Below are 25,496 nucleotides of genomic sequence, written 5' to 3'. Positions count from 1 at the left end.
ACATAAGGAAAGATGAAGGGGAAAAAGCTTCAGGTAAGGAGTACTTTGTAAATTAAAAATTGCACATGAGACACCAAACAATGCCAATAAAGATATATTCTTGAGAATATCTCCCAGCTCCAACTTGCCATCTCTAACCCTGACTTTGAATTCTCTTTGAAACTTATTTTGTGATCCATTACCATTCTGATACATTTTCATTCTACTATCTGTGCAATAATATTATTAAAATAATAATGTCTCTTACACATAAGAAAAGTAAATATATTTAAAAGAGGCTCTAAATTTTTTAAAGTGCAAAATATGCTCACATAAAGCAAAAAACAGAAAGAAAGGATAGTCAACACATTCACTATTAAACATGACTGACAGCATTAGAGTGCATCTTCTGATTTCAGAAGGTAATTTGTTATGTTTCTCTTGACTTTTGCAAAATGGTTTATCCAAAGATAAATTCTTAAAAAAAATTATGTAGCAAAGAATGAAATTCTTCAAGGACCTTTCTGATTAAAGTTTAGTTGGAGATCTTTGGCTGAAAAACAAATCCCAAAGTTTAGTAACATAAAACAGTTATCACTTTATTATGCTTACAACTTTATGGGTTGGACATTTCAGACGTGCACAGGTTGGATGACTTGTCTCCTTGATGTCTGAGGTCAGAGATGAGAAGACTGCAATGGTTGAAGTAACTTGACTGGCTGGAGACTGGCGTCATCTGGATGCAATTTCACTTATTTATCGTGTGCCAGCCTAGGATGGCTCAGATTTGGTTTTAGCTGGAGCTGTCAACCAGAATGTCTTTATGTGGCTTTTCCATGTAACATGGGCTTCCTTATGGCAACCTCAGGGTAGTAGGTCATCTTACATGATGACTCAGTGCTCCAAGAAGGCATGTTCCAGATAACAAGATGAAGCTGTATGGTCTTTCATGAGCTCATGCACTATATTATATTGGTTGAAGAAGTCATAAGATTGCCCAGGTTCAAGGAGAGGTGATATAGACCCTACATCATGATGAGATAAGCATCACATCAAATAATTTGTCACCGAATTTTAAAACTGCCACAGCCCCGAATCCTTTTGAGGCTCTCCTCAACCACTTTTGAGGTGTGGTAGGTTTGCAACACAAAATGTTTCAGATCACCAGATATTTCTATTGTTAGGATAGTAAATAGCCTAGATGTGTTCTATATGTTACAATATTAAACAACAATTTCTATTCTTTTCAATTATCTGTTATACCTAATACTTTATAGAGAACAAGGTCTACATTTAAAATATTACTAGGTAGACAAGAATTTCTGAATATATCTTATAAACAAAATTTTTAATTTAATACAGATTACTGTATCCACGTCAGTAAAATAGTATTGGAACTGTCATACCACCTTTTCATGTGTTTTGGAACCTAGAAATATTCCCCTTTGGAGAACTGGCATTAGAATGATATTTGCTAAAATGGAATTCCACATACACTTCAAAAGCTGACAAAATACTGGAATGAAACATGTTAATGGAATGAATTAAAAAAAGAGAGCAGTGTATTTGGCATTGGTAAGTCTCATCTAAAGGTACTATATCTTTATGGAACTTTATATTTTAAGAAGAATTATCAGGAAATTGGATAGTATACAAAGACACAAACCAAAATGATGATTTGGAAAAAACAGCACCTTTTAAAAAGTTTAAATTATGCATAGTTGTTTTCCTTAATCTTTAACATTTATATAATATTTTGCTATTTCCAAATCATTTGATATGTGTAGTGTCACGTTGTATATTTACAAAAGTCCTGACATTTATTATGTATCAGAGAAATGAAATCAAACAACAGTGCAGCCAATTAGGAGAAAGAGGACAAGAATTTTACACAAGATCACATGATATTAGCTTCACCTTGAAGACTAAATAATTATGATCCTTTTAAGAATTCAGAAAAAGTATGTCATAAGTCTCCACAGCAAAATAAGTAAGTTTTTACCTCTAGGGGAGAAAAAAGGTTAGGGAAAAAATAATTAAATATCATAGAACCATTTATATTAAGTTTGTTTGTACAAGCTAATAACCTAGGACTCGAACGAGAATGAAAACACTTGCAACATCTCGGAACATAGACTTCTAAAACCACGGCTGTAGGAATTTTTTAATAAGTTACACTTCTCCCTGAAAATTCATTTAAATGAGAGTGAAGGAACAAAAAAGTATAAACCTACAAGGACAAAGGAAAAGGGAATAGCATTAACAACCCGAAGTGTCATGTCAATAAAATTCTAGAAGCTAGAAAATGGACTGAAAGTAGTGTTTGGTCTAGAAGACTGGGGAAAAATAAAACCTAGGTCTACAAGCAAGAAGCCAGTAAGTAAGTAAGGCTCTCATGCCACCGAATCCAGTAAGGCTTAGGACTTGGAGGCATCAGGTACGACTAAAGAAAAAATGTTGGTCAGTTTGGAAGTTTATAAGGAATATTTACACCCTCTCAGTCTTGCTCCTATTTGAAGAACCAGGTAAGTTCCCTGACTAAACCTGGCAAAAGAAGAGAAAACCTAGGCAATCTCTGTATTCAGTGATAAAAGCAAAAACTGAGAGGGAGCATGAAAATACTCTTTTTAAAAAAACTTAATTATTAAGTAAATGTTAATATAAAAGTCCCTTCTGCGGAATTCTCAAAAGCCCTCCTTGTGTTGCCTTAGGGGAACTGAGGCTTGGAGAAAAGGCACAGGAAAATGATTATCTGGCAACTGTTATTGCTGTGAGTAATAAACTTTTTTTTCCCCTTTAATCCAGTAGTTTTGTGTCTTCTGCCAGAGTCCATGAAAATGGACAAGCTAATGCATTGCTTAAATTTGGGGTAAAATATCAGCCTCTTCACAGTTCTTGGCAATGGTCAGTTACAAATCAGAAAACAAGGCTCAGAGGGGTGAGGGGATTTGCTCAAGGCCACACAGCAAATAGAGAGCCAGGCTTAGATATGAACTGCCCTTCTGACTGCAACTTTAAGAATCCATATTCTATTTGAGTTCATGCTTCTGAAGAAGGGAAACCTCCCAGAAATAGAGATTGAGGGGCAGGGGATTAATCTATGGGTAACTTTTAAGAGAAATATATTTGGCTTTCAGTGGCATGGCTGGTAAGAATTACCCACACATTTTCCGGAAGAGTAAGATTTACCTTCCCTTAGGTAAAGCAAGTGAAACCCTAAGACTGATCTCTAAAATTTGCCATGGTCCCATGAACTGTAAACATTTCCTAAGTACCATGACAACATGCTCCTTCTTTTGGGATATTTTTGCAAGGCATTAGTTATAACAGTGAGGTGTTAAAGCAAAATGACATTCACTGAACACCGGCCTTTCTGATCCTTAGCTTCACAAGAGTGGCAAGTGTTTAGGCTGAACAGACAATTAGAATCAAACTGAAAAAACCACAATGTGATTTCAAACATGTGAAGCTGCTGCTGCCAACCAATGGTTAGCCTTGGTCAACATCTGTCTTTCCCACTTCTTCTGATTCCCTTCCAACTATGGGAACCACAGGAATTGACTCCAGGCAAACAAAGCCCTGGACGTGTGATGGTAATCTCTGCCACAAAATAAATGAGTCGGTCTGGAAAACCTCACTTTCAGAAGGAGACTTTCACTTTTTGCTAATATATTCTAATTTTTTCCTGAGACATCAACTTAGTAGAACTCAGTGAGGTTGTATAGTGGGTGAAAAAGAGAAGAAATACATAATATTTCCTAGAAAATATAGAAAAGCAGAGTATTATTTTTTCAGTTGTTCATATTTTAAGCTCTTAACGTAGTGCTAGAGAAAGTTTAGCTATCCCCCCAAAAAAATTGTCATTAAAAATCCAAATATTACCTTGGAAACGCATATTCAACCAATCTCTTAGAGCTTCTCAGAGCACTTGAGGGAGTCCAGCAGCTGCGGGAGGTTGGGAGGAAGAGAACAGTGATAGACACTGTCCTGCTGGTCTCTTCTCAGCCATAGTCTCAGCTCTCGACGCCGTTTTACAGACATGGAAACAGAAGCTCTAGACCTTTGAGTATCAAAATATGCAATTAATAAGTGACAGACTCCAGATCCAAATATAACAGGCCCCAACCCCCAAAACTGTAATAATCCAATTTTTTTTTTTTTTTTTTTTTTTGCTGTGCTTGTGGCATAAATAAGTTCCTGGGCCACAGATCGAATCAAGCCACAGCAGTGACAACGCCAAATCCTGAACTGCTAGGCTACCAGAGAACTCCAATATGTCTAATTCTTTAAGCTGTTTTCCCACTGGAAAATGCCTTAAGGGGGAATGAAGATGAAGAACACTAAAATGTAATAAACACCACCAAAACCCAAATTTAACTCATTTTGGAATTTTCCACAATCTGATATAGTCTCAAAACTCAAAAGAATAATAAAATGTAAATAGAAGCCACAGATTATTTATGACCAAATTATGGCCAAGCAAAGACTTCAATATGGCATTTTCACTGGGATCTTCTTCCATTAATTTTTTTTCTCATAGGAAAAGCACTGTGCAAATGAATGAAGAATTATGCCTGTCGATGTCCATTAGTATGTCAGTATTATGAGATCAAGGTATTTATGTTATTCACTGGTATATCATCAGTACCTGATATTAATCATCTAGTAAATTATCAATAGCTAAAAGTTAAATATGTGAATAAATGAAAGAGCGACAATCATTTTTCGTATTCAAGTTCAACCTCAGATAATTCTATGTACTCATTCTCATCAAAGTTATGGACAAATCCAGATCAGACCTGGAAGTGTATTAGAAATTCCATTTAAAAAAAAATAAACTCCATCTTTATTAGTGGGTAAAGTCTAGAATTAATATTGTGGCCTTAATAGGTGCACCATGAGCACGTGTCTTGCTTTTAAGCCACACTGACCCAGCTAAGCAGTATAATTCTATTTTTAACCTCCACTGGGTAAGTCATGTCTATATGAATAGATGTCTTCTAGGATCGTAAATCTGTCCTATGGCATAGAAAACAAACTTATGGTTAATAAAGGGGAAAGGGACAGGAGGGATAAATTAGGAGTTTGGGATTACAGAGGCCACACTACTATATGTAAAATAGATAAATGACAAGGACCTACTTGTACAGCACAGGGAACTATATGCAATATCTTGTAATAACCGATAATGGGAAAGAATCTAAAAAAGAATGTATGTGTACATCTATACACTGATTAGCAAAAACACTATGCTTACTGGATACAAAATGCATCTTCAAAAAGATGTATTTTATTAGTCAAGAATTAAGCAGGAAATAGCCTGAAGAGAGTTTAATAAAGGAATTGTCTAAGGGAGTGTGAGAGTTTAAGGAATAAACAAGGGCTGGTGATTCACCCAGGTACTAGCAACAATGGAGAGGCAGTGGAGAGGCGTTACCACCCCCGGAACTAATATGTCAAGGACAGAGAATGCTGTTACTCTTATGAGAATCCCGTGAGAAATACAGCCTTAGAAGAGGGCTTCCAGATGAAAATCACAACAGAAAAATGAAACTACTGGCAAAGCCATTACCTGCCCCGGGCTGAGGTACCTTTAGGTACCCAGATCACTTCTCTTTCTCCCCCTCTTCCATCCTCTATTGTTGCTTCTTATTAAACCAGTGGTGCTCAACAGGGGAAATTTTACTCCCACAGGATGTTTGGCGATATCTGGAGGCATTTCTGATGCCACTGCTGAAAGAGATGTCATTAACATCTAATGGGTAGAGGCCAATGGTACTGCTAAACATCTTACAATGCCCAGGAGAGACCCCCTACAACAACAAAAAAATTATTCAGCCCAAAATATCACTGGCGCCCAGCTTGAGAAACTCCTTTGAAATAACCAAACATAATTGGAAGCCAAAGTGTAAGAGGGCTGAGTAATACAGCCCATTGGCTTCAGACTTTTGGGACACAAAGTAGTGCAAAGAAAGGCAGAGAGGGCATCTGGGAGTAGAGAGCTATCACACAGACAACAATGAGCAAATAAATTAATAAATTTTTCTCTATGTATTTGCTTCCAATATACTCAGCTAGTTTGATGGTAACTGGATAAAAATATAATAAAATATTTAAAAACTTTGCTAATCAATATAATAAGCCATTTGTTGCAATATCCTTTAATTTAACATGTCAATTTTAAAGGAGAATTAATTGATTTATCTTTAAAACTCCAAAAGCCTTAACACTGTAGTCAGGATAGAGTAAGTAGAAAAAACTAAAAAAATATAATTAAGAAAATGGGTCAACAGCTTACTGAATCATTTTGACTTAGAAAATACATTTAATATATTTAATTTGAATTTAATTTTACATTGAGGAATAACTGTGGACCTTATATTTTCCCTTCAAATAACACACCTGTTAAATGTAGAGGGGGAAAAAATATAGAAAAGTGAAGTCAGGTTTCCAAACCAAATGAAAGTGACTTACAGCAGTACTGGAACAGGGCCTTTACCTTCTGTCTTTCATTACCAACATGGTCCCTGAGTCATTTCTTCACAACTGCTTAAATCAAACTTAAATGATGGTCTTTGTTATAAGGTTTTTAAAATTTTTCTATGTTGTGTCCAAGTGATACTAAAATAAAATTAAATATTATCTTCACTTTTTTAGAGCAAATACCTGGGCTACATCTGGATATAGGGCATATGGCAATGTGCATCAAGAGCTTCCCTTTATTTGTAGATGTGTAGAATCATGTGTATACAGTCATTGTGTGACTAAATGTCATCAGAATCAGAGTTTTAAATAGCATGTAAGGAAGTAACATAATTTCCAAGAATGACTATTAAATAATTAATTAAAAAAATTTTTTTTTCTTTTCAGGGCCACACCTGTGGCATATGGACTTTCCAGAGGCTAGGGGTCAAACTGGAGCTGCAGCTGCTGGCCTACACCACAGCGGCCACAGCAACAAGAGATCTGAGCAGCTTGTGACAACACCAGATCCTTAACCCACTGAGTGAGGCCAGGGATTGAACCCACATCCTCATGGATCCTAGTAAGGTTCTTAACCCGCTGAGGACAATGGGAACGCCCAAGAATGTATTTTAAAATTTAGTTCAGAACCTCAATATTTTGCTGGACAATGATGGATGTAAAGTACATCTTTTGCAACAAAAGAACTGCTGTATGGCTAAAAAAGTAGTTCTAGCAGTCTAAGCCAGTCAACTTTACAACACATACAGTTCAGACTGCTTTACAGACAGTAATTCTTTCATATATACTTAATTTTCAGGAGGTTGATTGTTTGACCGCACCTTCACTTCAGCTCTGGTAACTGAAGTAAGTGGTGCTGAGCAGCAATTCAGTCATTGCAGCCCTGAAATGATTTATTTTACACCCTCAAAACACACCCTTCCACCTCCGCAGTTGTGGTTTACCATGTGTGAATGCAGACTCTGTGAATGACGAGTGACTACATAATTTAGGTGCAAAAGAATAACCATTATAACATTTAGATCCTTATTATTATGTTGCATTTCCTGTGCTTATTTCATAGTAGCTGGGAGACCTACTCTTATAACAGCTTATCAACATAAAAACTTCCAAGGTATCAATCACAAAACCCATATTTCGTTTTGTGTGTGGAAATTTTAGAGGTTTATTAGAAATCCTTAGCTTTTTGCAATATCTAGGGCCAGCCTCATGTATAATTGTTAATTAGACAATATACATCTTCAGTGTATTCATACTACACTGGAGTTCATTTTCCTCCTGTCTCCACAGTCCAGACGAAACATTTTTGATTATACACCATATTAAAAAAAAATTCTGAAATACCGTGTACCCTCTTGTTCACTTTAAATTTGATATAAAAATGACTATGACTTAAACAGTAATGAACGATATGTTTTCCTGAATATATTATAACCTTAGAGCGGCAAATTTAGCTCATTCAATTTACAGGAAATGTCACTGTAATAATCCACTTGACAAAAAGTCAGTCCTCATTGTCAAATCAATTAACAAATCAATTTTGTTTTCTGTCAAGAAGAATCAGACTTTATTTTTAACATTATCATACTGATCTATAAACCTCCCCACTTTTGCATTTCAGTCCTAAGATAGCTAGTTAAGAGAGAAAGTGAGTAATGGCATGGAACCTTGCCTGGAGTGGGTCACAGGGATAAAATTGGATGCAGACCCCCATGAAGCTCTCTTTGCTTTGCTTTTACTGATAAACACATTCCTTTGTTTGATGCCCTGGAGATTTTTGGAACCTGGGCTGAAAAGATTCTCCATGGGAAGGGAATATGCCTTTTTTTTTTTTTTTTTAATATGATAGAATGGCAATTGTAAAATGGGATAGGAGATAAGGGAACGGGCAGACAAGAAGTGCTTTCTTAGGAAGAACAGTATGAGGAAAAAAGAACATGAAAGTTGAGGATTTGAATATCAACTGATCCCCACCATACCCACTGAAAAGCTTTCACATATCCTGGGGTATGTGTATGTACATTCAACTTTGTAGACCAGTACAGTAGATCAATGGCCTTTGATTTTCCTAATTAAAATATATATATATATATATACACATATTTAAATGTATGTTTCCTAATCTTAACTGATTGTTAAATTATTTATTATTAGTATCTAAGTTTTGGTGTGAAATCGAAAAAAAAATCAGTTGTTATGTCTTAAAAATACACACTCAGTATACACTAATGGAAAAGACATTGTTTTAATTGCTTGGGTTTTATCATTGTGGTAGACACTATTATTGTTTCCAGGCATTCATTCCTCCTGTAAAGTGAACTGTCCATGCTCAGACTTACCATGAAACCTGCAGTTGTACTGTGATTCCTCATTCCATTGTGAATCTTGTCCATGTGACTTATCCTGGCAAATATAGTGAGTGAGTCAATTATGTGCTTCATCCAAGCAGAATCTTCAAAAGTTGTGCTAAATGTCCTGGCCATGTGGTCTGCTTTTTATAATAAGCACATCCCAGAGAATGGTTCCACCTTTCCTGTATCTCTTTGATCTGGCCTGAGAAGCTATACACAGCTTAGCAGAGCCCAGCAAGATCCAGCTGAGCCTTGGATGACCATAGCCCTCATATAACCTGGACAAAAAAAAAAAAATAAATGTTTTTATAAATGTCACTGAGAATTGTGCAAGAAATGTTATGCAACATTTATTGCAACAGAAATGTACTAAAAGAACCAATGAACAAAGTAAACAATATTCCTACTCTCAGAGAGGTTACAGTCTACATGTACTTAGTACATCCAAGAAAATAATATCTGACCAGTAGGTAGTCAAATATGACAAATTAAGTGTTTATTCCTATTTTTTTTAGTTAGTTTTTTTTAAAACTTTCTTTTGGTTGGTCTTTTCAAAGTTGCAGGAAACAAAAACAATATGTGTACAAGCTTGACAAAATTTATACTTTTGATTTCCTTGTACTGTTCATAATTCCACTTGAAGCAGAAATGGCAAACAAAAATGTTGCTGTTTTAAACAAATTAATTCATCTTGCAATGAAAATTATTTGGAAAAAGAAAAAGAGAAAGAAGCTTGAACTGTGCAGAAACCCTTTATGTAAACCTAAATTACAAATAAAACCACTAGTCTGAATGAAATTTTTATTATGTCTTATGCAATGTCTTAGAGTACGAGGTCGTTTGAAACTTATTCTAGAATTTTCCCTTTTCCCAAGGACATTTACCTCTCCTGTGCGCCAGGATCCTTTCAATCAATTCACATTTATTGGGTGTCTTTGATGCACTGCCACCATTCCATAGGGCTTCCCTCCTGGAATCACAAGTATCAAGGAGGTTTAAATGTTTTATCAGTTACCTTCTTAATATACATTTCCTCTTTTTTTTTTTTTACAATGGGTTTTATGAAGTCAGTGCCTCAAACCTAATACCAGAAATTCCAGGAATAATTCATTCAAAATGAGGGCTACTACGTGTGCAGCAGCATGGACATTAGCATTGTTGATACAGAAAGAAAAGAAGGGCGAGGGGAAGGGAGAAAATAAGATGTTCTTACCTTTAAACTTGATTCTAGAAGTCAAAGGAAATGACAAATAAATAAATGGAATGAGTTTTTAAAATCCTACACACACACACACATACACACAAGGATAATAATAAGTTGAAGGTTTTAATTGATTGGTCAGCAGAAGGTCTTGCTGAGAAAGTGATAATTAAGTGCCCAAAGGATGTGAGGCAGCAAGTCTTGCAGAGTTCTCATAGGAAGAGCATTTTGAGCAGAATAAACAGCAAGTATTATGGCCTTGCTGTGGGAGCATGTCTGGCAGAATAGAAAGGCGGCGAGGGCAAACAGAAATGGGCATGAAAAAGAGCAGATGACTTAGAGAATAGGGCCTAAATCATTTTGGGTCTGGAAGGCCCTTGTAAAGCATTTGGCTACAGCCAGAGGCCACTAAAGGATTTTTAAATAAGGAAGTGTGGCATAATCTGATGTCTGTGTTAACCTAGTTACTCTGACCTCTGTGTTGAGAAAACACTGAAGGGCAGGAAGGGTAGAAGAAGCAGAGAGAATGGTTCAGAGGAGCTGAATAGCTGTGGTGGGAGAAGAGGCTGGCTTGGTCCAGGAAGGCACCAAAATCCATGACATACTATTCCTTGAAAGTGGTCGCATTATACACTTTCTCTTTGCGAACATACAATTGTCATTTCAGAGATAGCCAAGTGGGATAGGTAAGTGATTAGTTGTAAAACCACTTGTAAAACAAGCACAGAGTTGAAACAAATACAATCTCCACTAGAGGGTTCAAGGGCCCATAATAAAAACAGTGTAAGGCATCCCTTTAAATTAAATAAGAAATATTGGTTGATTTAGATGTAGAAACTGCACATTGATTAAATTTTTTAAATTAACAATTACTTGGAAGTTTAGTTCATGGCCTTGCATTATACAACTAAAAAGGTCATTGAAAATGCACATTAGCAAGAGGTCTTTCAGTGAAAGGTGTGTCATATTGCTGTACATTTCTGATTCTTTGTACTGATTTAACGATAGTGACAGGTTATTTTCCTTATGCATTTAGCACATATAGGTGTTCCATAACAATACAGAACTTAGTTTATTAACTTTATTTTAATCATATAAGAAAGTATGTATTCTGCTGTAACTTTCTCTTATACAACATTTTATGTTTATAAGCTACAGCTCTGTTGAGATATTATGTAGAAGAGGTTTATTTATTTTCACAGCTGTTTTGTATCATATAATAATCCCTTAAGTTGACAGATATTTTGAGTTATTTCAATGTTTTGGTATTATAAACAATTCTGTAAATGTTCTTGTATAAGCCTCTTGGAACATAATGCTAGAGGATATCATGGTATTTTTCTAGAACTGAAATTGTTTGAATGTAAGACATCTACCTATTCAACTTCACAAAATCATGCCAAATTGTTTCTCAGTGTAGAGGCATTGATTACACTTCACCAGCATTGTACATGAATTCTTGTTATTTGCATGTTTATGAATGTATACTCTTAGAGGGCCTTTCCATTTTCCATTCTTCGTTATACTGTAAAGTATAAGATGATGTCAATTATGGTTTAATTTGAAATTCCATGGTCATGTTTATTAGACACATGTTTTTCATATTTTATGTTGAGGAGTTGCTTCTATTTTATCATATTGACTTTTTTCCTGAAATTTGTTCCTTTATATACTCTTGAGTACTAGTCCATTTTTGGTTACACTGTTTGGAATTGATAGCTCCTAGATTATGTCTTACCTTTTACTCTTAATGTTTTTAAAAAACTCAAAATGTATAATTACATGTTCTTCAGGGATATTTATGTTGGATATAGTAATACTGGAAGGATTTTATTATACTATTTTATGACATTTTTTAAGGAAGAAGAAATTGGAGTTTCCATCATGGCTCAGTGGTTAACGAATCCGACTAGGAACCATGAGATTGCGGGTTCGATCCCTGGCCTCGCTCAGTGGGTTAAGTATCCGGCGTTGTTGTGAGCTGTGGTGTAGGCTGACAGCAACAGCTCTGATTAGACCCCTAGCCTGGGAACCTCTATATGCGGGTGTGGGCCTAGAAAAGATAAAAAAGACATAAAAGAAAAAAAAAAAAGAAGAAATCCACTTAGAGGATAAAAGATACTTTCAAGATCAGGATTTTTTTTTTTCTTAAATCCAAATTATGTTCTTAGGTCAGCCTTTTGGTCATGCTTCAGAACACATAATTTTTAGAGTACTTCCCTTTAGGAAAAACACTTTCTCTTATGAAGGTTGGATCCAAATGGCATTTTTTTTTTAACTTCTTGGAATATTTTACATTTTAATTGAATCTCTTGACTCTAGACTTTGGATTAAGGTGTCCTTGGTTACTTCCTATTGACAGTCAAATGAGTAAAATCAATAATTTTGCTTATAGTCAAAACACATTAAATCAGTAAAGTCTGTAGTTACAGGTATAATACAATACTAAAATGTCATAAATAGTCACTTGATTTGTGTCAGATCTGTGGAGATTAAATCCAATTTTAATTATTTAAAAATGGACATACCATAAAAATTGGGTAATCATTTATTCTAAGTACCATCTAATAAGTCATTATTTGTTGTAGTATTTCTGTGCAAAATGAATAAAGACTGTGTATAAGCTAATTTGACTCATGTAGCACAAGGAATGTCTACTTTTACCCAAAACTTATGAATTATTAATAGAAAATAGATTAAAAGAACAATGAAACATTTTTTATTAATGAAAATATTATTTTAAACAAAGACATGGAACATTATAACTAAGCCCTTATGCTGAAGTTTATTACATACTTTAAATCAAACCAAAAAGTTTAAGAATTTGTACCAGTGTTTGGTCATTCTCAGAGCTCACATATTTTTAATAAAACCCTCTATTGTGTATTTGAAATTGTTTATGTGGCTTCTTCATATGGTCAGCAGCTGGGAGTTATGCAACATCAAAACCATGAAATGTTATTCTACATAATTCCCAATGCTCTCCTTATGCAAAATCATAACAGGAGCAGAGTTATGAATTTAAGTCTCTGAAAAATAATATATTTTAATGCATTCAGAGAGAAATGACCTTAGTGTTATACAACAATACCAAATCACCTGAAGTATTCACAAGGGCTGTAAAACTGAGTGACTGCAAATCCAAATGATACATAAGACATAGGATGTCTACTGCCACCGTAGGCTGTATGGAAGAGTGTGCATTTTGAAAATAGACTTGAGTTTGTATCTTAATTCTCCCTCTTGCTACCTGCGTTCTTTATTTTAATCTGTAAAACAGGACAGTTATCGCTAGTCTAGGTTAGGCTATAGGAACAACAACAACAACAACAACAACAACAAAAAACCTTAGTATTTTTTTTTAAATGGTTGTTTCTTACTCAGGCTACATAACTGTTATGAATTGACAGACTTCATCATATCTGCTCCCAAATCATATCTGCTCATTCTGTGACACAGCCTCATAGAGAAACCACTATCTAAAAAGTTGTGATTAGCTAAAGCTGAGGGAGAGAGCTCCCACAAATAAATAGTTCAGTCCAGAAGTGACACGTGTTACTTCCACTCACAATGTATCAGTGAGCACTCACTGTAGGGCCCCACCCAACTGTGGTGGAGTCTGAAAGGACATTCTTACCATGTGCCTGCAAAGCAAAGACCCAGAAATACTAGATGCAGCATGAAAGATTACCACAGGGTTGTTAAGAATTTACTAGTAATCTGCATAGATTTTCCAGGATAGTGTTTATTAAATACAATATTAGATATCTGGAAGCACTCTTCACTAAGGGTTGTTACTGTGCAATCAATACTGACATCAGGAAGAAAGGTTAAAATGACATCATCTATGAGTAGAATTTGCTTTTTTGTTTATTTATTTATTTTTGCTTTTTAGGGCTGCACCTGCAGCATATGGAAGCTCCCAGGCTAGGGGTTGAATTGAGCTACAGCTACAGCTGCCAGCCTATGCCACAGCAACACAGGATCCAAACCATGTCTGTGACCTACACCACAGTTCACAGTGCCAGATCCCTGGCCCACTGAACGAGGCCAGGGATCGAACCTGCATCCTCATGGGTATTAAGCTGGATTCATTTCCTCTGTGTCACAAGGAGAACTCTAGAATTTGTTTATACTTTATAGTCTGTCTTATGTTAAGTTTCTTTGGTGAATGTATTTTTTAAATATACAAAGGATTTTTTTTTTAGTGTAAAATATTTCAAATGACATTATCATCATTACCATTATCCAGCTAATATTAAAACTAGAAGTTTACTCCTAAAATCAGAGGACTTATCTTTCCAGATACTCTGAGTCTTTTCTAAATTTATTAGATATGGCAGGAAAATTTTTGCATAAAGCAAAATTTTGATTTATAATTCAAATGAAGAGAATCAAACAAATTTTATGGTTCAACCCTTTAAATTGTTTTTGAGGTAACTAGACCTAGAAAATTAGTTTTATTTATTTTATTTGCTGGCAGGCATTGGGGGATGGTCTCCTTCATATCTCTTCACCTTGTTGTTGGTAGAACAAATAGAACAACTACAAACATACTCTGATTTCCAAAAGTCTGGTGTTTTCCAGATCATTCCTCACAGAATAGTATGTATAGCATTAAAATTCCTATAATGAGTGAAAAAAACTTACTATTACATTTCCAAACATCTGCATGACTATGAAAAACAGTTTAATTCAATTTGCAGTCAATGAGTATTTATCATAAACAAAAATTATGGGTTTACATCAGCAAGTAATTGTCTAGAAAGAGATCAAAATGAGAAAAAAAATTTGTAACTATGTATGAAAAAGTGAGTCTTGAAAAAGATTTTATGTTTTCTTGACCTCCAAATATAGATGAATAACTAATACAAAAAGAGATAATTATATATTACCTACAAGGTATTTAGAATACAGGTTTGTATTATAAATTAGATATTATAGCCCACTTCTAAGTGAACACATTTTATCACACAAGTAATTGACTTAAGTCTATTTATTTGTTTATTATAGTTACTATGCTATATATTACATCCTCAGAACTTATTTACCTTATAACTGGAAGTTTGTACATTAAACTTTCAAAATTACACTCGATATCTACCTCAGAAAGGAAGTTAATATAGCTTTTCAAGGCATTTTGTTTAGCAACAAGGAGCTACATTAGCTTCTGCTGAAAAAAAGGGATTTTACAATCGTAACTATATCTGATACTTACCTAAATGTGAAGGTTTGCTTACCACTTACCTAAAATATATGTTATCTCTATAAACTTAGGGTGAATTATGTAAATTTAAAAATACTAAAATACATGTCTGGTGATTCTTCAATAAAATTATAGGTTCCATGAATTTTAAGAAATTGCAACTAATAATATATAAGCAATAAATGTATATATAGTACTTGGAAGATTTTTTTTTTTAGGCATGGTGATTTTCACGCATACTACTAGAAGAAATTCAGAATAGAATTTCTTTTTCACAGGAAAGAGTTATTTTTTCCATTCTTCTACCCTTCAAACTTAGATAACTGACCCAACTTGGAATTAATACATTACATTCCAAACCTTGTCATACAATATCACTCTGGCAAGGTTAACTGTCACAAACTTTAACAGGATCAGAAACTAATTCTTCATCCCTCTTGAGAGTTAAACCTGGGCGATATGATTTGTGAGATAAATACAGACAGATTGATTCTGTGTTCAACACTCTTAGCCCTTCTACTTTACTGCATCTCACTTGAAATTAAGACACCACCAAGTCTGGAGACGGGAATGAAACTACAAGTCTTGTCAGGAGGCAGGTGCATGTTTATTATCCTAATGTCTGAAATCTGGGAACAAAAATTCTTAGCATTTACTTATTATAAAATTAATGTAAAGTTGATAACTATAAGGTTATAATAATTCAAAACTAAGTCTAAAAAAGAAAACCAATAATCTACAGCTAACGCCGTGCTTCATAATGAAAGACTGACTGCATTCCTCATAAAATGATGATCAGGCAAGGGTGTCAGTTCTCACCACTCATTCAACATAACACTGCAACTTCTAGACAGTTAATGAGGAAAAGAAAGAAAATAAAACACACTTAAATGGGAATGGAAGATATAAAACTTTCTCTATTTGCAGATTATGCTGCAAATCATCTACACAGAAAGTTCCAGGAATCTACCAATTAGTTGTATTTCTATATATAGCAATAAAAACATGGAAACCAAAGTTAAAACCAATAGCATTGATAATCACTCAAAAATCAAGTGTAAATCTAACAAAAAATTTACAGTATTTGTAAACTAAAAATTACAAAGCACTGACAAAAGGAAACAAAGATAATATAAATAAATGAAAAGATATAATCATTTTAATGATTTGGAAACCTGAAGATGTTGATGCTTGCCTGATTAATCTATAGTTTTAATTCAATTACTATAAAAATCCTAGTAATATATTTACAATGAATATTCACAATGAATCATTTTCAGTTATTTACAAGTATTTCTATATCTATACATACTTTGGAATTTGTAAAGTTTAATTTTTAAGACTATGAATGCATTAAAAAGCATAATCTTTAAGGAAACTTGGGGTGAATTACTTTGTAACCAAAACATGCTCATATTTGAGAATCCTGACACATTGCATTTGCAGTTTGGGATCCCAAAGTCACAGAATCTAGCATAACATTTTATTGTACACAATAAGGAATACAATTCACATAAAACATAAAGATGGGGCAACTTAGACGTTATTCCACTTGAGTGAAAGTATCAAAAAGGAGCAACAGGAGCAGACAGAAGCAATGATGGCCAGCCTCTCCAAGGCAAATAAATATATAAGTGAAATATTTTTTAAAAAATTTGTTGGAGTTCCCGTTGTGGGGCAGCAGGTTAAGAACCAGACTAGCGTCAATGAGGATGTGGGTTCAATCCCTGGCCTCACTCAGTGGGTTAAGGATCTGGCATTGCTGTGAGCTGTGGTATAGGTCGCAGAGGCAGATCAGATCTGGCATTGCTTGGTTGTGGCATAGGAGGGCAGCTATAGCTCCAATTGACCCCTAGCCTGGGAATTTCCATGTGCTGTGGGTCCGGCCCTAAAAAAAAAATTAACTTTGTCAATTCTAAGATGATTTTTATCATGTGTCTTACTAAATTGAATGTAAAGGACAGGATATATTATTATATGAAGGCAATTATATACTCACTAAAAGATTGAATAAAATAAAGTCATGAGATGTGTTTTTACTTAGAAAACAACCAAAAAAGTTACAGTGACCAAGAAAATGCTCCTCAGATTGGTTACTTCCCCTTGGTTGTCATTTCAGTTCCCACATGACATGTGGCATTTTTTACCTTAACACATTACAGTCTTAAAATCTATGACCTTCCAGAGAGTTTAGTCAGAATTTATTGCCACAAAGATGAGGGGATAATTTAGTTTCTCAAATACAGTTTGGATAAATGCTGAGACAACCTATCACCAAACCAAAATCTCAAATTGAGAGCATCTTCAGAAAGTTCCACTTCCATGGTATAAAAGGAAGACCGTCTATGACTGGTATTTGATGAGTAAAAGAATTCTTTTGTCTGAAACATTTTTTTTTTCTACTTATAAATTCCACAGCAGGAATTTAATTGGACTGTAAAAATCCAATGGCTTTTTTTTTTAAATCCAATGGCTCAACATTTCAAAATTTATTAAAACCCAGAGAATTGTGAATTTGTCACAGAGCAAATTTGTTGTTTGTTTACCCCTCAGTTCTTTCTACTGTTCTCCAAATGACTAGTTCATGGAAGCCAGCAAAAGAAAGAAAAATTATATCTATCTTTAGGATAAGTAGCTAGCTAATCAACAACAGAACCAAGAGTTAAACACGACTCTAAAATTTAAAATAAATAATGAAGTTTGCAAGTAGAGCTAATAAATTAAGATTACTAGCAGAGGTTTAGGTCACAGGGGTTAAGGTCACTCGTACATTCTTCAATTTAAGGCACGAAGGATTAGTATCTTGAGAACAGAGGCTTTAGAAAAAGAAATATCTGGGTTTGGATTGTTCCTCTGTCATTCACTTGCCCTGATTAGGAAGGATAATTCATCTTGCATCTCTTAAATCTCAGTTTCCCGAGCTGTAAAAGTGCATAATAAATAAGCCCCGTTTCATAGAGTTGCTGTCATATTTAACTGGCTTAATCTATTGCAGTGTTTTATAAAATACAGTACAAAATAATCATTCAATAAATCTTAAGTATTTTGACTCCTGCATGCTCCCCCAGAGTATGGAAAAATGTAAGACTCCCTGAAGACAATGAACACCCTCTAGTTAGTCCACTTCTATTCACGGATACCTAATTCAGGCCTTTGGGCAAAAAATAATTAAGAACAAAACACCGATGATTTTATTAAGACGTTAACCTGTTCATGTGCAAAGTTGAGTACATTCTTTCCAAAATACTTGTTTACATTTACACAGCTATGGTACTAATAATGGTTTTTTAATAAGCAAGTTGGCTGGTAGTGGAACTGCATATAGTATGGGGTTAACGTTTTTGTGAGATGGAAAAAATTATTATGGGCCTAATCATATTATGAAAATCAGTGCATGTTTTTCTGGAAAATTTGAAGTGTAGAAAGGAGAAAATTGGATTCTACTTACTATAGTTTATGGCCTGCTTTTTTTTTTTTTAATGAGCATTATCCCATGTCATTAAATTGTCAACAAAATCCTCATTTTTAATGGCTCTATAATGAATCCAATGAATTTTGAAAACTATTTAAAAGTTGCTTAGTCCCTTTGAATCTTAGTTTCATTGTCTGCAGAATGGTGACGATAATACCCACCCCAAAGGCTTAAGGTGGAGACTAAATGAGGCAGTGCGTGTCAAAAAGCTGGAATAGTAAGCTAGGGTGCACTATATGAATTTCACTTAGTATTAGATCTATTAAGCCAATAAGGGGAAAATGTAATTGGGTGGATATTGAAAAAAGAAAAAAAAACTTTAACTGCTATTCTATAGTGTTTCCTTACTTCAAGAGGAGGAATGGGTTTTATTGGGTTTTTTGGGGGTTTTTTTGTTTTTTTTTTACTTTTGAGTTAATATTGCTACCATATAATTAGACTAAACCCTCCCCAAAACATAGAAAGTAGTAGAAAAGGCAAAGTCTGCAAGTAGGCAGAGACTGAGAATTTGGACGATTTACATCAAGTGGTCACCACAGTTTTAAGGATTAAAAATATTAAATTGGATTCATTTAAATATTTTATGATACTCATACTTGCATTTTAACTTTTTGAATGTTTTGAGATGTAGGCTGCTTTCTGTTTTAGAGAGCATTAAAAAGCAAGGCCCAGCCTCCTTTCTACCCTTGGTTCTGCATTACTTTGTTTTTAATATATTCAGTATTCACAAGTATCTATTGGGGGGGATTTTAATTTTACAAATATGGGTGAATGTTATAAAAAAGAGTTTATTACTCTCAAATCTCTTGATAGTGCTCCTATCATAGAAAAATACAGAAAAACATTAGGGTGGGTTTTGGTCTACTGCTTCTTGGGAGGTTATGCTTCAAAAGGTTGAAATATGTCAGAGAGCCCCACACCCAGTTTAAGTGCTGAGCACAACTGTCTGTTTTATCTTAGTAAAGTTCAACATGAAGAAAAGCAATTCTTTGTCTAAAAGCAAATCCCAAGTGTGCATTGGGTGAATGATAGAATACCTGAATTCAACCACCAGTTCTGCTGGTTCTGCTACCAATTTGGGCAATGACTAATAGCATGCAAGTATAAAAGGCATTTGTTTATAATGCAAGTCAAATCCCATCTCATGTATACAAAGCTGTTTTGTAGTCATCTGTCATTTCAAGCAGAATTTATTGCAAAGTCTTCTCTTTCTCTTTCTCTGCCTCAAGCAGACAGCAATATTTTTTTCTGATTTATATGGTCCTCACTGAACTCCTCTAAATCTTTCCTGTGTTTATTTCATCACCATCATCCTTTCTTTTTTTCAAAGCTTCTTTCTCCTTCTAAAGAGACATAAAAATGATTACAAATGTAAGTTGGAATGAGTTCATTTCCTGAACTTATTATAGTTTGGCTCTCAGGCAGCCTACTGATAGTAAGTCAACATCTCTCTACAGTTTGTGCAGAAAAATCACATTGAAAGATAAAAAGATGGTTTTCCCCCTCCTTTTCTGAATATTTTAGAAGAAAAGACTAAGGGATGATATGTAAATAGAATGAACATCATTGCTTTGAATATCACATTGTTTACATTCCATTTGGGGAAATATGACTTATAGAGGGCAAACAATTAGCAAACCATGAAACCTCACACACACTCGTTGAGTCAACAAGTATTTATAGAGTGGCTAATAAACAGCTAAGCCACTGCTCAACTGTGTGGTCCAGACCAGGAGAGTAGGAGTTAAGAGCAGAGTACCTACGTGATCTACTACACTTCCAAAGTTTTTTTGTTTTAAACATTATGAGCTCCCATGAAGAGTATTTGGTATGTTGGCCAGGAATCAAATCTGCCAACTGCTTTGAAGACAGATTTCTAAAACGGAGAGATAATGAGTCCGTTAAATGAGACCACACTCATTGTCTGAATGAATACTTGCATCTGAAGAACTTTCCAGAGATGAAGCTTGCTTAATTTGGAAAAGCATGGGAGTAGGAGTAGCATTTGAGCCCAGCTTCAATAACCTCATGCTTTTCAGAGCTACAAATTGCTGCTACAATATAGTAGGTTTACCACATTCTTTTTATCCTTTCCCAAATGATTCAAGATCATATGCTTATAATGTGAATTCAAATTAATTTTGTTATTATTGCTTTTTGGAGTCTGACACCTCTAAAATATTCCAGGAGTGTAGAGAGTGGGCCCATGCATTGCTTTATTTTCAGCTCCTGGCAGTTTGTGAACAATAAATAATCTTGGGATGATATAGAATGAATTAAACTTGGAGTGCTTTAGAACCTGTGTTAGCAAATAGCTGATTTGCTGAGTTTTGCTGAGCAATCACTGATGTTCATTTTCAACCAATGAATTGAGAATTGCTCGAACAGTTCCTCTCCCTATCCTTCAAGGTCACACGTGTTTTGTGAAAAGCAGAGGTAGCCACATTTTTAGAGCCCAAGAGAATCATTAGGTTTCATCTGGTTCAAAACCCCTTCTTCCAACCTGATTTTCTTGTTCTTATCCAGGGTCCTCATATATGAATTTTTCTCTTTCTTTGCCTTAAAATTGATAAATGACTTGGATATGCTACTCATATTTTAGTTTTCATTTCTGTTTTACTGCTGAATATTGCCCCTTGAATCGCCCATTTTAGTGACATCTAAGCAAAACCAGCTCAGCATCTCCTTGGTCCCATTCCATCCATAGCCCAGGGAAGGACAGCTCAAGTCCCCAGATTGAAATTAAAGAAAGTGACAGGTTTATTTCAAGACGTGATTCACTTGGGAGTGCCCCATGGAGCCTCGGGCCACAAATGTGTGTGTGTGTGTGTGTGTGTGTGTGTGTATGTGTGTGTGTTATTTCCTCCTTTTTCTACGATCTAGCAGTTATACATAGTCCCTAAAGTGTTCCTAAATAGTCATGGTGCAGCCTGTCCCAATGAGGTTTTATATAGGTAAAGATAATCTCTGTAAAAGACTTGTAAATGATTCTTTCCTTGGTATTTATTAATTTAACAAACTCAGAATAATTGAAATAAATTTCTGATATACTCTTATGGTCTTGAGGCTGGTTAGAGAAAAATAAATATTGAAAAATAAAAATACGGTTTTTGTTTTCATCTCTGTATTTTCTCACAATAAAGTACTGGTTGGTCGATTGTTTGCTTGTTTTCTCTGTTGTTTATGAACCATAGCTTTGCTTGCCCCTTGATTCTGATAATACAACTTAGTAAACAGAAAATCTATTAAAACCTGCTCCTGATTTTTTTTTATTAGAAAATAGGGATAGCATTAATCAGAATATTTGGGTTAAATGTTTTCTCCTAGTTCTAAAATTAAGTATTTTCCATTCTTTTTGGAATAAAAAAAATTTTTTTAAAGTAGTCTTGATTATATTTATTGACAACTTTTCTCACACTTATATTCTGGTATATTTAGAATACTTATCTTCACTTTCTGATATCTTTTTATTTATTACACTTTTATACTATTATTACGAAAAGAAGAAAAATTCTCATTAATATTATTGACCTCTTAGAAAAGGTCATGGACTGTTAGTTGAAAATCACTGGACTACATTCTCTTTTCTGAATTCTACAAAATATATTTCCAACAGTCTACTGAAATTTCAAGCCATCCCAACCTGAATTTATCTTTCACCAACAAGCACGCTCTTCCTCAGGTTAGTCCTCATTTTACAATCCTCATCTTTTTTTTGTTGTTTTTTGTTTGTTTGTTTGTTTTGTTTTGTTTTTTAGGGCTACACCTGTAGTATATGGAAGTCCCCAGTTTAGGGGATGAATCACAGTTTCAGCTGCCAGCCTACACCACAGCCACAACAATGACAGATCCAGCCACACCTGCAACCTACACTGCAGCTCATGACAATGCTGGATCCTTAACCCACTGAGCGTGGCCAGGGTTGAATCTGCATTATCATAGATACTAACTGAGTTCTTAATCTGCCTATCCATAATTGGAACTCTGGTCCTCACCTTTTAAAATAGTGGACACCTTCAATTAGAAGCCCTGAGTTACCTTCAACGCCCATTACATTTTTTTTAAAATTCTGCAACATCAAATCAATTACTAAAAACTAAATTTAATTTCAAAATTATTTCTTAAATTTGGGTTTTCCTACCAATCTTTGTCAAGCATGTTTAGGTATGGACATCTTTTTTATCTGACATCTTCTTCTCAGAAAACATCTTAAGAAATGCTTCTTTATGTTATTCTCTTTACATAAAATTCTCTTTCCAGCCAGGAATATTTCTGGACATCCTTCAAGATGAAGCTCAAAACAACTTTCTCCATGAATACCTTCCTGACTCTCCTACTTAGCCCTACTTCCAGGATTATAACATGTATCCAGTCACATTGTAGTATATTAAATACAATTTATTTCCTTTCTCAATTTCCTTCCCTAGTTTCTGAGTAACCTGAGGGAACTGAACACACACAATCTTTTCATGAATGCTTATAAATGAATAAATTCATAAATGTCACCATGAATGAATGATAAGATATCATCAATTTCTAGAACAATTATGGATCAATCAGCACAAAATAATCAGAATTAGTAGTCAAATTCCAACTTTGTCCTTACATCAATTTAACTCATTGCTAGGATGTAGATTAATGTAATCTTCACATATGATACTAGGAAAATCTATTCCCAAGTTTATGACTACTACCATTCATTATGTCACATTTTTCTTCTAGACGCTTCTTCTTTTATCAAATCTTTCCGCGACTTTAAGACAGCAGCAAAATCATTGCTTTCTGGCATTGCCATCTTATGCATTTATCACCTTCCTCTTGAGCTAATAGTTTAAGTATATTTTTAGGATTTATAAGAGAGAAGGAACAATCCAATGAAGTATTTGCTTTGGCAGATATTTTATATAAGGTACAGAACAGCTGACTTCAATAGAAGTTTACTGTTATGGTTTCTTAAGGATCTCATTATGGACTTAAAATAAGGGCCCAGTATTTTTATTTTATTTTTTTGGTTTGATTGTTTTCACATTCTTATATAAATAGTTAGAATACTTCTTAGTAGAAATAAAGAGAAAAATATAAAAATGACATTAACTGAAATTTCATGAAGATTCTTAGCGAAAGAGACAACTGTAATGTGTATTGAAATCAAATGTTTATTCTTGTGTGGTCTATTTGGCATTGCAATTTCCACATAGTTGCCCAAAACAATATTAAGTATGATTTTCTCTATTCTACAAGGCTGCAAATACGCACATTAATATCCTTTTTTTAACTTCTCAACTTAAAAAATAGTTTTAGAATACTGTGCATTTGATCATTGAATGTAGCCAGCTGGGATAATAATCATTAAAATAATTCTGCCCAAACAAAAAAAATCCAGGATTTTTTTTGAGAAATAGATAATTCAATCTACTGTGTGTATTCCTCTAAGATGCCACTCTATCCTTTAAGGCAATGTGTACATATGCTGTTAATAATACATGAATTAATAACTTCATAAAGCATACTACCATTTATTTGAATTACTAGATTATCTGCTTTTGAGTGTAAAAAGACTCTGTTTTTAACCTGAAGAATTCTCCCAGGAGAGCTTTACAGATAGAAGGCAATAAACCTGTTAATTTTGTTATCTATCACCTTCATTTAATTACTCACCAAGTCATCTACATGAAACATGTGGAACTCAACGAAAGAATTATCCTGATCTATGATGAAGAATATAAAATGATGAGATGAAAGATTTCAATGCTTAAAAAAAAAAAAAAAAGAGAGAGAGAGTTAAGAAGCTAAATGTAGAAAGTCCTGCATGAATAGCAGAGGCCTGTGCTTATTTCCAAATTGCCAAAGAGATTCTTCTGACTAGAAATTTACTGCATTGGTTCAGACAAAAATGTGACTTATTTGCATGTCTTTAATGGTATTCTATTTCGCATAAACCACTTATGAGCAGTGGTAGCCAAAACATACACAAAGAAGCCACAGACAAGGAGAGAGAAAAGCCACATTCCATTACGCAAATGCGTGTCCCCTGGGCTCGGTTCCTAGAGCACTGTGGGTGCACAAAAGAGGAGGCTTGCCGAGGTTTGCCAGCTCTAATTTCACTGGTACAGGGAACCACCTGCAGATAGTTGCAAGGTTATGGGAAATCACCGGTGGTATGTCCATCAGTGTGATTTTGGTAGTTTGAGCTCTGGTTCCAGCTCCCATTCCTCTATTAACTAAGACAGGTGTGGTTTAGTTTCCTTTAGTCTTGATTCATTAGTTCTAATTCATGGAAAACTCTCTGGTGTTTTCCCCAAGAAAAAAATAGCAATTCATATCAATTTTAGCCACTTACTTTGTTGTTAAATCCACTGGCAGGCTCTATCACAGGAATTATATCACTGAATTCTTAAACTTCCTATCTTCCTATCTTTTCTTCAAACTAGTTTACTTTAATCTTACACTCAGTTGAATAAAACAGGTCTTTTACTGTAATGCCTGTACTCACAGGCTACATTTTACATGCTCCATTAGGCAAATTATAAATTGGCTCCTTAGAAATCCTAAGAAAAGCTTTATCTTTACTATTTCAGAATACTTCTCATAAATTAAATTTGTTACTTCGAGTTTAAACTCACTTTTGAGTGAGTTTAAAAAAAACCCCTGGAGATTCATGAATTTCTGCAGATTTGTATTAATGGTAATTGGACATTTAAGGTGTTTTTTTTTTTTTTAATTGATTCTGATTTTGTATTTCCAAGTCTTTATATTCTGCTCCTGCCTTTTCCTACAGTCCTTGTTAATACCCTAAGTTCATCA

General features: G+C 34.5%; 1 long non-coding RNA gene across 2 annotated transcripts in view; it reads right to left on the bottom strand.

Annotated features, from left to right (window-relative positions):
- Positions 1-557: 557 nt before the first annotated feature.
- Positions 558-25,496, bottom strand: part of LOC125129923 (uncharacterized) — a 269,500-nt gene continuing 244,561 nt past the window's right edge. The window contains exons 3-8 of one of the 2 annotated variants that reach the window (XR_007135597.1): positions 9,698-9,783; positions 8,802-9,091; positions 6,454-6,525; positions 5,552-5,712; positions 3,862-4,039; positions 558-1,004 (exon numbers count right to left, since the gene is read on the bottom strand). This is a non-coding gene — a long non-coding RNA (uncharacterized LOC125129923). The remainder of the gene's footprint in view (positions 1,005-3,861; positions 4,040-5,551; positions 5,713-6,453; positions 6,526-8,801; positions 9,092-9,697; positions 9,784-25,496) is intronic. The other variant, XR_007135596.1, reaches the window with a different exon arrangement.

The sequence above is a fragment of the Phacochoerus africanus genome, chromosome 6 (genome assembly GCF_016906955.1).
Source record: "Phacochoerus africanus isolate WHEZ1 chromosome 6, ROS_Pafr_v1, whole genome shotgun sequence".
Lineage (NCBI taxonomy): Eukaryota > Metazoa > Chordata > Mammalia > Artiodactyla > Suidae > Phacochoerus > Phacochoerus africanus.
The sequence above is the reverse complement of the archived record's forward strand: the minus strand, read 5'-3'. Positions and strand labels throughout refer to the sequence as shown.